Source organism: Pristiophorus japonicus, chromosome 8 (genome assembly GCF_044704955.1).
Source record: "Pristiophorus japonicus isolate sPriJap1 chromosome 8, sPriJap1.hap1, whole genome shotgun sequence".
In the NCBI taxonomy this organism is placed as follows: Eukaryota; Metazoa; Chordata; class Chondrichthyes; family Pristiophoridae; genus Pristiophorus; species Pristiophorus japonicus.
In genome coordinates this window covers 172,048,861-172,066,093 of record NC_091984.1, presented here as the reverse complement: position 1 = coordinate 172,066,093, position 17,233 = coordinate 172,048,861, and the positions used below count along the sequence as shown (strand labels likewise).

At 48.2% G+C, this 17,233-nt stretch overlaps 1 protein-coding gene across 1 annotated transcript in view; it reads right to left on the bottom strand.

Moving 5' to 3' along the window:
* The window catches only part of rsph14 (radial spoke head 14 homolog), a 1,169,762-nt gene that overhangs the window by 201,330 nt on the left and 951,199 nt on the right, over positions 1-17,233 (bottom strand). The window lies entirely within an intron of this gene.

Here is a 17,233-nt window from a genome sequence, read left to right as displayed (position 1 = left end):
CTCAGGTTGAGATGCTGCCTGGCCTGCTGAATATTTCCAGCATTTTCTGTTTTTATTTCAGATTTCTCGAATCCATTTGCAGAGGGAAGAGGAAGATGCAGAAGACGAGAAAGTGGAAGGAAGGCTGCAACCCAGAAAGCCCTTTCTGGCCAGGATAACCCCAATTCCCTTTTCACCATTAGTCCCACACCTTACCTTCCCTCTGTTACTGACCATCACAGTGTCCTGTGATGCCGAAATAAAAGCCATCACAAAGCAAACTCTCCAATGCAACTTTATACATCTAGCCATCCAATATGATATCAAGAAATCAACTAATCACCCTTGTACATTCCCTTAATGTCTATCTTGTGTGTGCCTTTGCCTATCCTACTGATGTCATGCAGTGCTAGCCATTCTTGGCAGTGGCTGCAGCATGGCTGGTGGAAGGTGGCTAATTTTCAGTGGGGGACTCTTCTTTGCTCCTCTTCCTCTTCTTGGTCAACCACTGGCTGGTCAGGCTGGGTTTTTTGGGTGTGTGAAATGAGGAAGGCACAAGGGTAGATTTGTGGTGAGGGGAGGGTGGGAAAGCAAGAGGTGCATGCTTACACATGTGCAGCTTGTAAATCAGAAGAGATTGTGGGATGAGGGAGAAGTGGGATGCCAGAAGGAGAATAACATATGAGGATAACAGCATCTTGCATCCTTTCAGCCCTGCCGCTGGCCAAGGGCTCAGCCATGCCCCTGCCAAGAATGGCCTGCACCCACTCCTCCAAAGGGGTGATGTGAGGCTAGGAATGGGAGATGTGCCTCGTGTTTGGTAAGAATATTGGTAGGTGAATGATGGGGGGAGGGAGGTCGTGTACTGAGCAGTGTGTGAGGCTAGTGGTGCAGTTGGTAAGAGACGGCTTTTGAAGATGCATTCACTGATCTTGCCTGGTGGTCTGGGATCATGAAGCTCCTTTGGGCACTGCAGCCAGATGGTAGGGGCGACACTGCTGGCAGTGACAGCCTTGGTGATCTGGTCACACATCATTCTTTCTGGAGGGCCTCCTGGCCCCTGTGGGTAGAGAACCTCCCTTGCAGTGTTGACCCCCTGCACAAAGCTGGAGTGCTGCGTGCGAGAGCCTGGGTGCCCCTTCCCTGGCTTGTTGAGCCATTTGTGTTCGTGCTGATGCACTTTTACCATTTTTTGAGGTGCGGTAGGCTTTAAGAGCTGAAGACTGCCATTTGGGAATTACTTTTAATGGTTTTTTTCAGAAAGGCTAAAAACTGCCTATTTTTTTTAAATGATTTTTTTCATTTTTGAAGGCAGTTCCCCTTTAAGGGACCAACACTACTTTCTCATATGGCAGCCTTGCTTCAAGACAACACTGTTCAAGCTTTAGGGATGCTACGGCCCCGTTACATTGGGCCTCCTGCGGAGAGTCACACTGGAAAAAGAGGGTTGCACGATAGGTATAACAATGTGCTATGAAGTCGGGCGGTCATTAACTTTGGCCCATGTGGGCACCGGCAGGTTTCCGGGGTACTGGAATTTCTAGAGTGTTGTGCTCTACTTTATTGGACACTTTCTAGGAGCTACCAGGAGAAAGGGAGTGCTTGGTCATCGGCATCTTGCTAGGGGTCCCTTTGGTCTGCAGGAGGAATGGGAGGAGGATGTGAGGCCAGGCAGAGCAGCACCAGCTGTTGCAGGAGAGAGGGACAGGAAGGCGAGGTGGTCTCCTTCCCCCCGGGTACAGGACATCTCTCCTCCTCCAGACCTCCTCCAGTGCATCCAGCCCCTCGGTCCCTGAGCCATCCTGAAACCTGCCGCTGTGTGTCAGCTAGCGGACTGCCCACCTTCATTGGAAGTGGGTACCCAATATACCGCTCCATGAAAATAGTTTCTAATGAGCACCTGAGTGCTAAACCTGCTGGTGTCTGTCTTACAAGAGGATTTGAGTATAAGATTAAAGACCTCTTTCTGCAATTATATAGAGCCCTGCTAGTATTGTGTAGAGTTCGGTCTCTTTACCCAAGGAAGGATATACTTACCATTGAGGGAGTGCAACAAAGGTTCACCAGACTGATTCCTGGGATATGGGGGGGGAGGGGGGTTTCCTACGAGGTGAGATTGAGTACACTCGGCCTATATTCTCTGGAGTTTAGAAGAATGAGAGGTGATCTCATTGAAACATACAACATTTTTACAGGATTTGACAGGGTAGATGCAGGGAGGATGTTTCCCCTGGCTGGGGTGGGGGGGGTCTAGAACCAGGGGTCACAGTCTCAGAATAAGGGGTCGGCCATTTAGGACTGAGATGAGGAGAAACTTCTTCACTCAGAGGGTGATGAATCCTTGAAATTCTCTACCCAGAGGGTCGTGGATACTCAGTCATTGAGTATATTCAAGACAGGGATCGATAGATTTTTGGATATTAAGGAAATCAGTTGTTATGGGGATAGGGCGGGAATGTGGAGTTGAGGTCGAAGATCTTATTAAATGGCGAAGCAGGCTCTTAGCACCTTCAGGCAAATTCAAATTATGGTAGTCAGCAATTAGGCCCAAAATTGTGAGCTAAAACCAGACTTTCAAACAGGTGTGTCTTATTAGCACAGCACCCATTTAGCACCTGTTTTCACCCTTTCACCAAAATAACCCCTAGAATGTTTTATTTGCCTTCACAACTTGAATATTAAATGGAGATTTCATGATTCTCAATGGATCCTGGATTAATGACTGAGTTTCCGTTTATCTTAGTTCAGCTCTCTTACACTGGCACTTTAATTTTAAAGCCATTTCTCCTGTAAAGCCTCACTGAGCTGCTGTACTGAGCCACATCGACCACAGGTCCCAGGTTCAGTCTGTGCTGAGTTTGTTGATCACAACCAGAACAGCAATACAATTGGCCAGAAACAGGAAGGGGACAATCAGACTGGGTGCTCCTGACTGCCAACCCCGGATGGAAAATGTGCACTTGTGGATGTTAAGTGGGGAAAGGATTAGGCTAATTTATGATGCCCTCCAGAGTCAAATAGTCCTGCAGCATCCCCTGTCAAGTATCACAGAAAAAGAATGGTTACTTCTTTGAGGTTCTGAGGGCTCTTGTGCCCATGGAACTGAGGAGAGGAGGGGAGAGAGGGAAGAGGAAGAGGAAGGAGAGAGGAGGGGACAGGGCAGCAGAGGAGAGGAGAAAATTAAAAAATAAATATTTTTCTTGGTATATAAAAGTCTAATCCAATACCTGACTTGTGATTTGTTCACTTGAACGAGTTATGCCTCCTCCCCTCCCCCGATTAATCAAGTAGATATCTAGGATCCAGTTACAGATTTACTGAAACTTTCTGTGATGTGTGTTTGCATGAATGCTCTACTGTCTCTCTGTTTGGTCAAGTGTCATAAATCAAGAGCAACCACACTGATTGCTTGTATTAATGCTTTTACAGCACCTTTAATTAGTCAAGTTTCTTCTTCGCCAACCACATGCTCTTTCCAATCACTGTAAATCATGTCAATGTGTTTTTCCAGTGATGTTGTGAGGGTTAATTCTGAGAGTTCATTTATCAGTAATCATTTTCAAAAAGTCTGTGCTTTTTATAGTCTACATATATATATATGTATGTCTGGAATAAGTGGTTTATATTTTCTTCTTTTAACCAGTATTTAACTGTAGATCTGTTACTGGAATCCGCGCGCTTGCTTGTGAAATTCTGGAAAAGTAATCACTTCCCCTGCTTTTTTCCTACAGTGTACATTCAGTAGTGAAGAAGCCACGCTATTAACAAAACACTTATTAAAAAACAAATTGACAAAATTATTCCTGGCCCCATTTGGAGTTGTAGGAGAGCTTGTTGAGATAAAACCCTGATTAGAAGAATGACTGGCAGCCCTAAGGATTTGCAGTAACATGGTGCAGTTCCATGTACTTGCTTTCAAGTTGTTTTTATGGAAATCTGGAGGCAAGTCACACTTCCATTCTGTTGTTGAGCTGGATTTGGAAGCAGAGATTTTAATTATTCAAACTCGGCCTACATTCAGTAAATATTTGCCTCCATGACAACAATCATCACGTTTCAAAGTAATTAGTCGGATGTGAAGTGCTTGGAATGTATCTGAGAAGGCCGATAAGGTGTAATATACACACAAGTTCTTTCTTCTTAAAATGCACTGAAAGCTACCTGCAGCAACTGCCTAAAAAAAAGAACATTTCAGAATGTATTTGATCTCCTGAAGTTAGTCAAAAGGCTTGTCACTATTGGCTAATATCATTCACTGCACGAACTGTAGCTTCCCCTGGGGAGATCATAAAAGCCTCTGTGGGAAGTGGGGGGCGGGGGGAGCTCAGACAGTTCCTCCATGCTGCAAAATATCATATCACAACAAGATAATTACAGATGACAAAGGCCATTCAGCCCATCTTGACCCATCCAATCAGAACAATCCCAACATCGCCCACTGTAGCATCCAATTCTTAAATAATTCCAGCGTTTCCTCCACACATGGACCACTCTTTGTGTGAGGAGGAATTCCTGATTCTCTCGTTTGAACTTGTGCCCCATTGTTCTACTCCTGCAGTTTATCCTTGTCTATACCCATAACGAAATATATCCCTCTATAAGATCACCTCCCAGTCGCCTGCTTTGCATTTGGAAAAGCCCAAGGGGGGGGGGGAGGGGGAGGGAAATTGCGTCGCGCCCCATTGGGGGGCGGTAACAGCCGCGAGGCGGGAGTTCCTGCGGCAGGCGCGGAAGTGGCGCCCCGCTCCACTTGCTCTGTGGGGGCGAGCGGGGTGGACACAAATGGAGAGGAGCACAGCGCTACCTGCCACATAGAAGGGGCCTGCTGCAGATCTCTGCGGGTCCCTACCTGGACCATGGGGGAACGGGATGGCGTGGCATCAGCCCAGTACTCAAGTGGAGTGCCGGGCTTCCAGATCGCGGCTCGGACCCCACGTTCCACGATGCAAGGGGCTGCGACTGGTAAGTCGGGCAATTTTTTTTAATGCACATCACCTCCCCTTTAATGAGCTCCCCGCGAGTGGCCTACAGCCCGGTATGCGCCCCGTGAAGCTGTCGCTGGCATTGCCCCATGCAGCTTCAGGGGACGCTCCCGAATTTTCGCTCTGGGGCGAAAACGGGTTGCTGCATGCGGTGATGATGTTGGCATCGCCGGTGCAGCGGAGCAGGTCGCTACCGATGACCACCGCCACTAAACTCCCGCGGAATTTAGCGGGAGCGGTTAGCAGCGCCGCACCTGGGCAAAACGCAACGGGTGGCTCAAACAAACCAGGTCTCTCCAGTCTCTCCTCATAACCCAGAGCCCTGACACTAGCGATTGGAAGAGATGGGGAGTATGTCCTGGTGTCCTGGCCAACAATTACCCCTCAACCAACATCACTAAAAAAACAGATTACCTGGTCATTATCTCATTGCTGTTTGTGGGAGCATGCTGTGTGCAAATTGGCTGTCATGTTTTCCATATTACAACAGTGACATTTCCAAAGTATTTAATTGTCTGCAAAGTGCTTTGGGACATTCTGAGGTTGTGAAAAGCGCAAAAGAAATACAAGTCTTTTCTTTCTTTTATGTTTTGGCGATTGCAGTTCAACATCCTGTTGACTTTGTTGGTCTCCTTTAGGTACATCCTTACTTATTTCACCACCAATCATGGAATTTCAATATAGATAAGTGTGAGGTGTTACATTTTGGTGGGGAAGAGTAAGGAGGGTACGCACTGCTTGGATAATAAGGGGCCGAAATTGCCCCTTAAAGGGGAGGGCGCACTGCTGCGGCCGCCATGTTATTTTTTTTGTCAGCCGACTGCCAGGTCGGGCTAACAATTATAGCCGCGAGTACAGCCGGGCCGCTAACAGGCAGCCTGGCACACCCTCTTGGGTGCCAGGCTGCTGGCCTAGTAATGGGATGTTCGCTGATGACTGCACAGTGTTCAGTGCCATTCGCAACTCCTCAGATACTGAAGCAGTCCATGCCCGCATGCAGCATGAACTGGACAACAGTCAGGCTTGAGCTGATAAATGGCAAATAACATTCATGCCACACAAGTGCCAGGCAATGACCATCTCTAACAAGAGAAAGTCTAACCACGTTCCCATGACATTCAGTGGCATTACCATTGTCGAATCCGTGAATGAATAAAGTTTTAAATATCCTAATGAGTACTAGCTGCTTCCTACCCTCCAGCCATTCCCAGGGTTTACCTTGAATTCCCACAGATTTGAGTTTAGTTAATAACCTTTCATGTGGATCTTGATCAAAAGCCTTTTAGAAGTTAAGATACATCACATCATAGGGCTTCCCACAGTCTACGTCAGTTGTCACCTGCAACAGAAGCTGAGCAGGTTGGTCAGGCAGGATCTTCTCAATCCATGCTGACTGCTTTCAGCTGGGCTATTGCTGTACCGATAATCCTCAGGTTTACTCCTGATCATCAAATCCTTTATTTTACATGAAATGGAAGTGAGACTAACGCGTCTATAGTTGGCTGCATCTGTTTTGTCACCATTTTGTTAATATGGGCTCCACATTATCCTGTTTCCAGTCTATTTCTAACTTCCAAGTGTCCATTGACTCCCTCAAAATGACTGTCAGTGCCTCATAAATCTCTTCCCTTGTCTCTTTGAACACTCTGGGATAAATGCATCCTATTCCTGAGGAGTTTATTTGTTTTGAGCCTGATTAGTCAATCTAAGGCTTCCATCTCATATATAATAGTTATATCTAAATGTCTAACAAGAATCAGCACATTCACAAGAATTTCAGTTTCTAAGATATCTGGGTCAGTAGCCAGTTTAAAAAGCACATGTTAATTTAAAAGGCAATGCAGCATGGTAGTTTTGTTACTCAGTCCCAGGATATCGCTGCAGGAGTTCCTCAGGGCAGCGCCCTGGGCCCAGCCATCTTCAGCTGCTTCATCAATGACCTTCCCGCCATCATAAGGTCAGAAGTGGAGATGTTCGCTGATGATTGCACAGTGTTCAGTGTCATTCGCAACTCCTCAGATAATGAAGCAGTCCATGCAGCAACTCGGCAAGGCTTTTTCGACAGTACCTGTACCTCCCAAACCCGCGACCACTACCACCTAGAAGGACAAGGACAGCAGGTGCATGGGAACACCACCGCCTGCAAGTTCGCCTCCGTCACCTGGGTGAAGGGGTGATACCAGGTACAGGACACCAGCAAAGAAAGACAGTAGAAGAGAAGACCAGCGACGACTCGGTTGGAACTGAAATATCCATTGCACCAATGGGCATCATTTGTTTAGGAAAATCCTGATGCATAAAGCAGGAATTGTAGTAACAAAACGATGAAATTTTTCCTGTCAACAATGGTAGTGAAAAAGTTAGTGTCAGTAGCGTTTCGTTAAAATGATCAACAGGAGGGACTTCGTCTGCAAGGTCCACGACTCAGACAGTGCCAACGAGACGAAGTAGGAGTCGATGTGTGTGAACGGGTTTTCCATCGCACTTCAGCAAAGTTACGGCAACAGAATGGGAGCAGCTCGGAGGAAATTCTCGACCAGGCCAATGTCTCAGATAAGAACATAAGTAAGAACATAAGAATTAGGAACAGGAGTAGGCCATCTAGCCCCTCGAGCCTGCTCTGCCATTCAATAAGATCATGGCTGATCTGGCCGTGGACTCAGCTCCACTTACCCGCCCGCTCCCCGTAACCCTTAATTCCCTTATTGGTTAAAAACAAAATTCAGCTTTTACCAAGATTTGAACTCGGATCTCTAAATTCAAAGTCCAGAGTGCTCACCATTTCACCATTGAACCAACGATGTAGGTTAATAATAGATGTTTAAAAGTATTTCGGTTGAGAGTCTAAAATGTAAGTTTTAAAAGTTATCCTAAATTGTTTAATGAGTTTAAAAGTTGGCTAAAAGTTAAAAAATGAATTAAAAGTTGGTTGGGAGTATGAGACGACGCCACACCTCGGTCCCTTCAGCCGGGTCGGCGCCGGCCTCGGAGTCCCTTTGGTGGATTGTACGCCGACCTTGGAGTCCCTTCAGCCGGCCCCATGTCCTCGAGTCCCTTTGGCAGGTCGTCCCGGAGTCCCCTCGGCCGGTCAGACGCCCTCCGAATCCAGTGCTCCTCCCGAGCTGGGTGGCTGTGGACCGAGCGCTTCTCCTGGGCCGGGTGGCTGGCTGGAAGATGCTGCGCTGTACCGAGCCGGAGCCGCTCTTTGTGATGTGAAGACGATGCAGAAACATCAGCAGAGACCCTTTGGTCCAAGCCGGTGCAGAGTCCCTTCGGCTGGGGACAGAAGCAGTCGGTGCAGAGTTCATTCGGCCGGGGACAGAAGCGGACAGCCAATCTGGCATGCCTTGATGACCCCAAGATGCTGAATCCCCATAGTGCTTGGTCTGTCCTTCAAGCCTCTATAACCAGTGCCTGTGAAGAGACACTTGGTCACTCAACCAGAAAACATCAGGACTGGTTTGATGAAAATGATCAGGAGATCGAAGAACTAATAGATCGCAAGCGCAAAGTATTTCTGAGCTCAAGCAACAGCCCAACTCGGGAGCTGCAAAACAACATTACAGACGGCTCAAGGCTCAGGTACAAAAAAAACTCGGGACCTAAAGAATAGGTGGTGGATGGAGAAAGCACAGGAGATACAACAACTGGCCGACAGCCACGATATGCGTCGATTCTTCACTGCACCTACTTCAAGGCCACCTACGATCCAAACTCCCAAGGCCCCTCCCCTCTCTTGGCCAAGAATGGAGAAACACTCATCAAGGACACCGAGGCTGTCAGGGCCCGATGGAAGGAGCACTTTGAAGATCTCCTCAATCAAGACTCTGCCGTTGACTCAAGTGTTCTCGATTCCATCCCGCAGCATGCCACCCGTCACCAACTCAGTGAAACTCCAATGTTGCACGAGGTTGGTAAGGCCATAAAACAGCTTAAGAATAACAAGGCTACGGGTGTGGATGGAATCCCTGCTGAGGCGCTAAAATATGGTGGAGAGGCGCTGTTGGCGCAGATACATGACCTCATCTCTCTCATTTGGAGGGAGGAGAGCATGCTGGGAGATCTCAGAGATGCAGTGATTGTGACCATTTTTAAAAAGGGGGACAAGTCCGACTGCGGCAACTACAGGGGAATCTCCCTGCTTTCAGCCACTGGGAAAGTTGTCACTCGAGTTCTCCTCAATCGTCTTCTCCCTGTGGCCGAGGAGCTCCTCCTGGAATCACAATGCGGATTTCGTCCCCTATGGGGCTCAACTGACATGATCTTTGCAGCGCGCCAGTTGCAGGAAAAATGCAGGGAGCAGCGCCAGCCCTTATACATGGCCTTTTTCGATCTCACAAAGGCCTTTGACACTGTCAACCGTGAGGGTCTATGGAGCGTCCTCCTCCGTTTCAGATGCACCCAAAAGTTTGTAAACATCCTTCGCCTGCTTCACGATGACATGCAGGCCGTGATCCTTACCAACGGATCCATTACAGACCCAATCCATGTCCGGACCGGGGTCAAACAGGGCTGCGTCATCGCCCCAACTCTCTTCTCAATCTTCCTCGCCGCCATGCTCCACCTCACAATCAACAAGCTCCCCGCTGGAGTAGAATTAAACTACAGAACCAGTGGGAAGCTGTTTAACCTACGCCGCCTCCAGGCCAGGTCCAAGATCACTCCAACCTCTGTCATTGAGCTGCAGTATGTGGACGACGCCTGCGTCTGTGCACTTTCAGAGGCTAAACTTCAGGATATAGTCAATGTATTCACTGAGGCATATGAAAGCATGGGCCTTACGCTTAACATCCGTAAGACAAAGGTCCTTCACCAGCCTGTCACCGCCGCACAGCACTGCCCTCCAATCATCAAGATCCATGGCGCGGCCCTGGACAACATGGACCATTTCCCATATCGCGGGAGCCTCTTATCAACAAAGGCAGACATTGATGCGAAGATTCAGCATCGCCTCCAGTGCGCCTGTGCAGCCTTCGGCCGCCTGCGCAATAGAGTGTTTGAAGACCAGGCCCTCAAATCTACCACCAAACTCATGGTCTACAAGGCTGTAGTAATACCCGCCCGGCTGTATGGGTCTGAGGCATGGACGATGTATCGAAGGCACCTCAAGTCACTGGAGATATATCACCAACGATGTCTCTGCAAGATCCTGCAAATCTCCTGGGAGGACAGGCGCACCAACATCAGTGTCCTCGACCAGGCTAACATCCCCAGTATTGAAGCACTGACCACATTCGATCAGCTTCGCTGGGCAGGCCACATAGTTCGCATGCCAGATATGAGACTCCCTAAGCAAATGCTTTATGCGGAGCTCCTTCATGGTAAACGAGCCAAAGGAGGACAGCGGAAACGTTACAAGGACACCCTCAAAGCCTCCCTGGTAAAGTGCGACATCACCACTGACACCTGGGAGACCCTGACCGCAGTCCGCCGGAGGTGGAGAAAGTCCATCCGGGAGGGTGTTGAGCTCTTTGAGTCTCAACGCAAGGAGCATGAAGAGGCCAGGCGCAGGCAGCGGTAGGAGAGCCCGGCAAACCAGCCCCACCGACCCCTTCCCCCGATGAATGTCTGTCCCACCTGTAACAGGGTCTGTGGCTCTCGTAACGGATTGTTCAGCCATCAAAGAACTCACCTTGGGAGTGGGAGCAAGTCTTCCTCGATTCTGAGGGACTGCCTATGATGATGATGACAACCCCAGTCTCTCTCTCTCTCTCTCTCCCTCCCTCCTTCCCCCCAGTCTCTCTCTCTCTCTCTTCCCCCCCCCTCGCTCCCTCTCCAATCTCTCTCGCTCTCTCTCACCCCCCACTGTCTCTTTCCCTCCTTCCCTCCCAATCTCTCTCTCTCTCTTTCTCTCCCTCTCCCGTCCCCCAAGTCTCTCTCTCTCTCCTCTCTCTCTCTCTCCTCCCTCCCCCCAGCCTCTCTTTCTCTCTCCCATTCCCCCCAGTCTCTCTCTCTCCCTCTCTCCCCCCAGTCTCTCTCTCTCCCTCCAGTCTCTCCCTCTCTCCCCCCGCCCCTGTCGCTCTCTCTCTCCCTCTCTCCCCCCAGTCTCTCTCTCTCCCTCCAGTCTCTCTCCCTCCATCTCTCCCCCCAGTCTCTGTCTCTCCCCCCCTCTCTCCCCCCAGTCTCTCTCTCTCTTCCTCCCTCTCTCCCCCCAGTCTCTCTCTCTTGCTCTCTCTCCCTCTCTCCCCCCAGTCTCTCTCGTTCTCTCTCCCTCTCTCCTCCCAGTCCCCCTCTCTCTCTCCCTCTCCCCCCAGTCCCTCTCCCTCCCTCTCTCCCCCTAGTTTCTCTCCCTCTCTCTCTCTCATTGTGTCATCACGTTGTTAATCTGGGAGAATGCTGCAGAGACTCCACACTTCTTACATGCTCTGACCCAGGAAGCTACAAGTATCACTGGCATTATTTCCCTTCCCTTACTCACCGAAGAAAGGCACTAATCATCAACTATGTTATGTTCACTCAGCAAAAAGGCAATGAAAGGTCAATGATTATGGGCACTTACTGTAGACTTTCAATTCAAAAGCGTTGCTGGAATTACACTACAGCTGATTTTCTCAGGCCCACTGCTTGATTCTTGTTCAATCCTAGAGTCCTAGAATAATACAGCACATTTCACCCATCAAGTCTGGCTGCCTCTTTTGAAGAGCAATCCAGTTAGTCCCACTCTCCCACTTCCTCCTCATATCCCTTCATTTTTTCTCCTTCAAGTATTTATCCAATTTGTTTTTGAAGGCTACTATTGAATTTGCATCCATCACCCTATCAGGCATTGCATTCCAAATCCTAACCACAAGTTGCATAAAAAAGCTTTTCCTCGTATCACCTCCAGTTCTTTTCCCAATCACCTTAAATCTGTGCCCTCAGGTTATCGACCCTTCAACCATTGGAACATTTTTATTTACTTACTCTATCTAAACCCTTCATGATTTTAAACACCGCTATCAAATCTCCTCTTAGCCTTCTCTGCTCCAAGGTGAACAACCCCAGTTTCTCCAGTCTATCCACGTAACTGAAATCCCTCATCCCTGGAATCATTCATGTAAATCTCTTCTGAACCCTCTCCAAAGCCTTCACATCCTTCCTAAAGTATGGTGCCCAGAATTGGACACCATACTTTAGCTGTGGCCAAACTTGTGTTTTATATAGGTTAAGTCTAACTTCCTGGCTTTTGTATTCTATGCCTTTATTTATAAAGCCCAGGATCCCATATGCTTTGTTAACCTGTCGTGCCACCTTCAAACATTTGTCCACAAACACCCCCACTGTTCTTGTACCCGCTTTAAAATGGTACCATTTAGTGTGTATTGTTTCTCCTCATTCTTCCTACCAAAGTGCAGCACCTCACACATCTCTGCATTGAATTTAATCTGCCATGTGTCCGCCCATTCCACCAACCTGTCTATGTATGTTTGAAGTCTATACTTACTATCTTCCTCACTGTTTACAACACTTTAGGTTTCGTGTCATCTGCAAATTTTGAAATTGTACCCTCTTGCCCCAAGTCAAAATCATGAATATATGTCAAAAGCAGCAGTGGTCCAAGTCCGGAAACCTGGGGAACTCCAATGTATACCTCCCTCCAGTCCAAAAAATAGCCATTCACCACAACTCTCTGTTTTCTATCCCTTAGCCAATTTTGCATCTATACTTTTGCTACTCCTTTTATCCCATGGACTTCAATTTTGCTAACAAGCCTATTATGTGGTACATTATCAAATTCCTTTTCAATGTCCATATACACAACACCAACTGTACTGCTCTCATCCACCCTCTCGGTTACCTCATCAAAAAACTCAATCTTGACAGAATAGCTAACAAGATGTGGATATTGTTGCCAGGGTCTAAAGGTCATTGCCAGCATGCTTTGTTGAAAGTCTGTGCTATGATTGGCTGTATTACTCATACCAAGCACAGAATCCTTGTTTGCTTTTTCTTTTTATCTTCAGTTTCCATTTCTCCCCCTTCCTTTTGATTTCTTTACTGGAGCCACTAACTGTCTTACGATCAGGAGCACAGAGTAAACCTGGCCATGGACTTGCCCATGACTATCGGTATTGCTCTGTAATTATAAAAAAATGAATTCATGAGGTGTGGGCGTCGCTAGCAAGGCCGGCATTTATTGCCCATCCCTAATTATCATTGAGCGGCTTGCTCGGCCATTTCAGAGGGCAGTTAGGAGCCAACCACCTTGCTGTGGGTCTGAAGTCACATAGGCCAAGTAAGGGCGGCAGATTTCCTTCCCTAAAGGACATTAGTGAACCAGATGGGTTTTTATGACAATCTGGTAGTTTCATGGTCACCATTACTGATACTAGCTTTTTATTCCAGATTTATTTAATTAACTGAATTTAAATTCCCCAGCTGCTACCCTACCTCAACAGTAATTAGTCTTTCTGTGGAGAAATGAACCACATTACCTCACCCCACCGACACTGAACCCAAATAATTATCTTGAGTAAAAATCCCAAAACGTAATAGCCTCACAATGGCATCATTCTTGTGTATCCACCTGCTTTTGTCACATACCTTTCCTTTTGTTGCACGCTACCACTGTGTCACACACTCCACACTTCCTGTGCAGCCTAATGTGTTATCATACAGAAATTGTTTCTGTTGAGTATGGAAAAAGAGTTAGACTGAACACTGTGAGCTCAAAGTAAAGTGTGACCGTAGTCTTTTATTGCAGGTCTCCAGAGTGTCTCTCCAACCTGTGAAGCCTTCTTAAGTACCTGTGCTCCCAAGGGATTATGGGATCCCTTGAGACTCTGGGGGATGAGCCCTATGGTGGCCGTACAGAGTAAATACAAGTCCATATATATAACATTCCCCCCCCAAAGTCAATAGTGCAACTATTTACAATGTGAGTTGATCTGGGGCCTTTCTTGCCCTGGTTGATCGTCTCGGTGTGAAAGCTGATGTTGTTGAATCATTTGTTGGGCCCTGCACGTCTGCTGTGGATGATGCGTTCTGCTTCGTGATCAACTGTGGTGCTGGTTGCCACTGGTGTGTACGTTGGGGGATCAAAAAGGTGGGGTGCAAGGTGGGTTGCTCAGGATACTCCGTAAATCTGAGTTTGATTTGGTCCAAGTGTTTCCGGTAAATGAGTCCATTTGAAAGTTTGACCCGAAACACCCTGCTCCCCTCTTTGGCCACAACAGTGCCAGGAAGCCACTTGGGACCTTGTCCATAATTTAATACAAATACAGGATCATTGACTTCAATCTCACGATACACATTTGCGCTATCATGGTATGCACTTTGTTGAAGCCGCCTGCTCTCTACCTGTTCATGTTCAGGGTGAACTAATGAGAGCCTTGTCTTAAGTGCTCTTTTCATGAGCAGTTCAGCAGGTGGTATCCCAGTGAGTGAGTGGGGTCTCGTGCGGTAGCTAAGCAGGACTCGGAATAGGCGAGTCTGCAGTGAGCCTTCAGTTACCCTCTTCAAGCCTTGCTTGATGGTTTGCACTGCTCTCTCTGCCTGACCATTGGACACTGGTTTAAACGGGGCAGATGTTTGATCCCGTTATGGGTCATGAATTCTTTGAACTCAGCACTGGTAAAACATGGCCCGTTGTCGCTCACCAGGTCATCGGGTAAGCCGTGAGTGGCAAACATGGCCCGCAGGCTTTCAGTAGTGGCAGCGGACGTGCTAGTCGACATTATCTCACATTCAATCCACTTGGAGTATGCGTCTACAACCACAAGGAACATTTTACACAAGAACGGGCCTGCATAGTCGACGTGTACCCTAGACCACAGTTTGGAGGGCCAAGACCATAAACTTAGCGGCGCCTCCCTGGGTACGTTGCTTAACTGCGAGCATGTATTACATCTGTGAACGCAGGACTCTAAGTCTGCATCGATACCAGGCCACCACACGTGGGATCTGCCTATCGCTTTCATCATTACGATGCCTGGGTGAATACTGTGGAGGTCATTGATGAAGGTGTCTCTGCCCTTCTTGGGGAACATTACTCGATTGCCCCACAAAAGGCAGTCTGCCTGTATAGACATTTCATCTTTGCGCCGCTGGAACGGCTTTATCTCTTCCTGCATTTCCACTGGGACACTGGACCAGCTCCCGTGAAGCACACAGCTTTTGATTAGAGATAATAAGGGGTCCTGGCTTGTCCAGGTTTTGATGTGACGGGTGATAACTCACTCTCAAATGCTTCCATAACCATGGCTAGATCTGCGGGCTGCACCATTTCCACCCCCGTAATGGGCAATGGCAGCCTACTGAGAGCATCGGCGCAGTTTTTTGTGCCTGGCCTGTGGCGGATGGCGTAGTTGTATGCGGACAACATGAGCGCCCATCTCTGGATGCGGGCCGATGCGTTGGTATTTATCCCTTTACTCTCGGAAAACAGGGATATAAGTGGCTTATGGTCAGTTTCCAATTCGAATTTTAGCCCAAACAGGTATTGATGCGTTTTCTTTACCCCATAGACACACGCTAACGCTTCTTTTTCAATCATGCTGTCGGCTCTTTCGGCCTTAGACCGACTCCTGGATGCATAAGCAACCAGTTGCAGTTTCCCGAAATCATTAGCTTGTTGCAATACACACCCGACGCCATATGACGATGAATCACATGCTAGTACCAAATGCTTACATGGATCATACAACACAAGCAATTTGTTTGAGCATAACAATTTTCTCGCTTTTACAAAGGCATTTTCTTGGCTTTTGCCCCAAACCCATTCGCCCCCTTTTCGTAGTAAGACATGTAGTGGTTCTAGCAGTGTGCTGAGACCCGGTAAGAAGTTACCAAAGTAGTTCAAGAGTCCCAGAAACGACCGCAGCTCCGTCACGTTCTGTGACCTCGGTGCATTCTCGATTGCCTCCATCTTCGCATTGGTGGGCCTGATGCCGTCCGCCGCAATCCTCCTCCCCAGGAACTCCACTTCAGGCGCCAGGAAAACACACTTCAAGCGTTTTAACCTGAGCCCCACGCGGTTGAGTCGACTAAGAACCTCCTCCAGGTTCTGCGGTGCTCGACTGTGTTCCGACCTGTGACCAAGATGTCGTCCTGGAAGACCACGGTGTGCGGGACCGACTTCAGTAAACTTTCCATGTTTCTCTGGAATATCGCTGCCACTGATCGGATTCCAAACGGGCATCTGTTATAAACAAAAAGACCTTTGTGCGTGTTGACGCAGGTGAGGGCCTTTGATGAGTCCTCCAGTTCCTGCGTCATGTAGGCTGAAGTCAGATCCAGCTTCATGAACGTCTTTCCTCCCGCCAGCATTGCAAAGAGGTCGTCGGCTTTTGGTTGTGGGTATTGGTCCTGAAGGGAGAAATGATTGATAGTTACTTTGTAATCGCCACAGATTCTGACGGTGCCGTTTCCCTTGAGAACTGGGACAATACGACTGGCCCACTCGCTGAACTCGATCGGTGAAATGATGCCCTTTCTTTGTAGCCGGTCTAGCTTGATCTCTATCCTTTCCCAGATGTAGTCCTTACTACTAGGGGGATCAAGGGGTATGGTGAGAAAACAGGAATGGGGTACTGAAGTTGCATGTTCAGCCAAGAACTCATTGAATGGCGGTGCTTGCTCGAAGGGCCGAATAGCCTACTCCTGTACCTATTTTCTATGTTTCTATGTTTCTATCATGTACAGTACTGTTCTCGCCTTGTGATGGATGGGTCGCGCCCTTGGAATTAGGTGGATCTGCACTTTTGCTCCTTGGAATTTCTGATGCCTGGTTCAAACAGCGAAGGAAATTTGTTTAAGACCTGGGCACATGAAGTGTCGTCAGCGGGCGATAGCGCTCGGATGTCTTTCCCAGCTCCTGCCGAGCAGCGTGGGACCGTTGCCTGGTACCACCCAGAGTGGTAGCTTGTGCACCGCTCCATCGTAGGAGACCTTTACAGTAGCACTGCCGATTGCAGGAATCAGTTCTTTTGTGTAAGTTCTTAGTTTCGTGCAAATTGGAGTTAAGACTGGCCTTGAGGCCATCGACCTGAAACAATGACGGTGATTTTGCCTGCCAAGGTGGGTTCGGTGTGGCCAGCATCCCAGCTCGCTGCAGGCTCCATCCAGCTCTGTTCAAGTGGTCTTATAATGATTGGGCTTCTTATGCCTGGTCAGCGAGGTTCCCGGCCAATTAAAAGGAAGCTGGTCTGATGACCTAATTTGATAACACATCATAAGAACCTAAGAACATAAGAAATATGAACAGGAGTAGGCCATTTGGCCCCTTGAACCTGCTCCACCATTCAATAAGATCATGGCTGATCATCAGCGGGTTTCCTTAAAGGGACCATGTC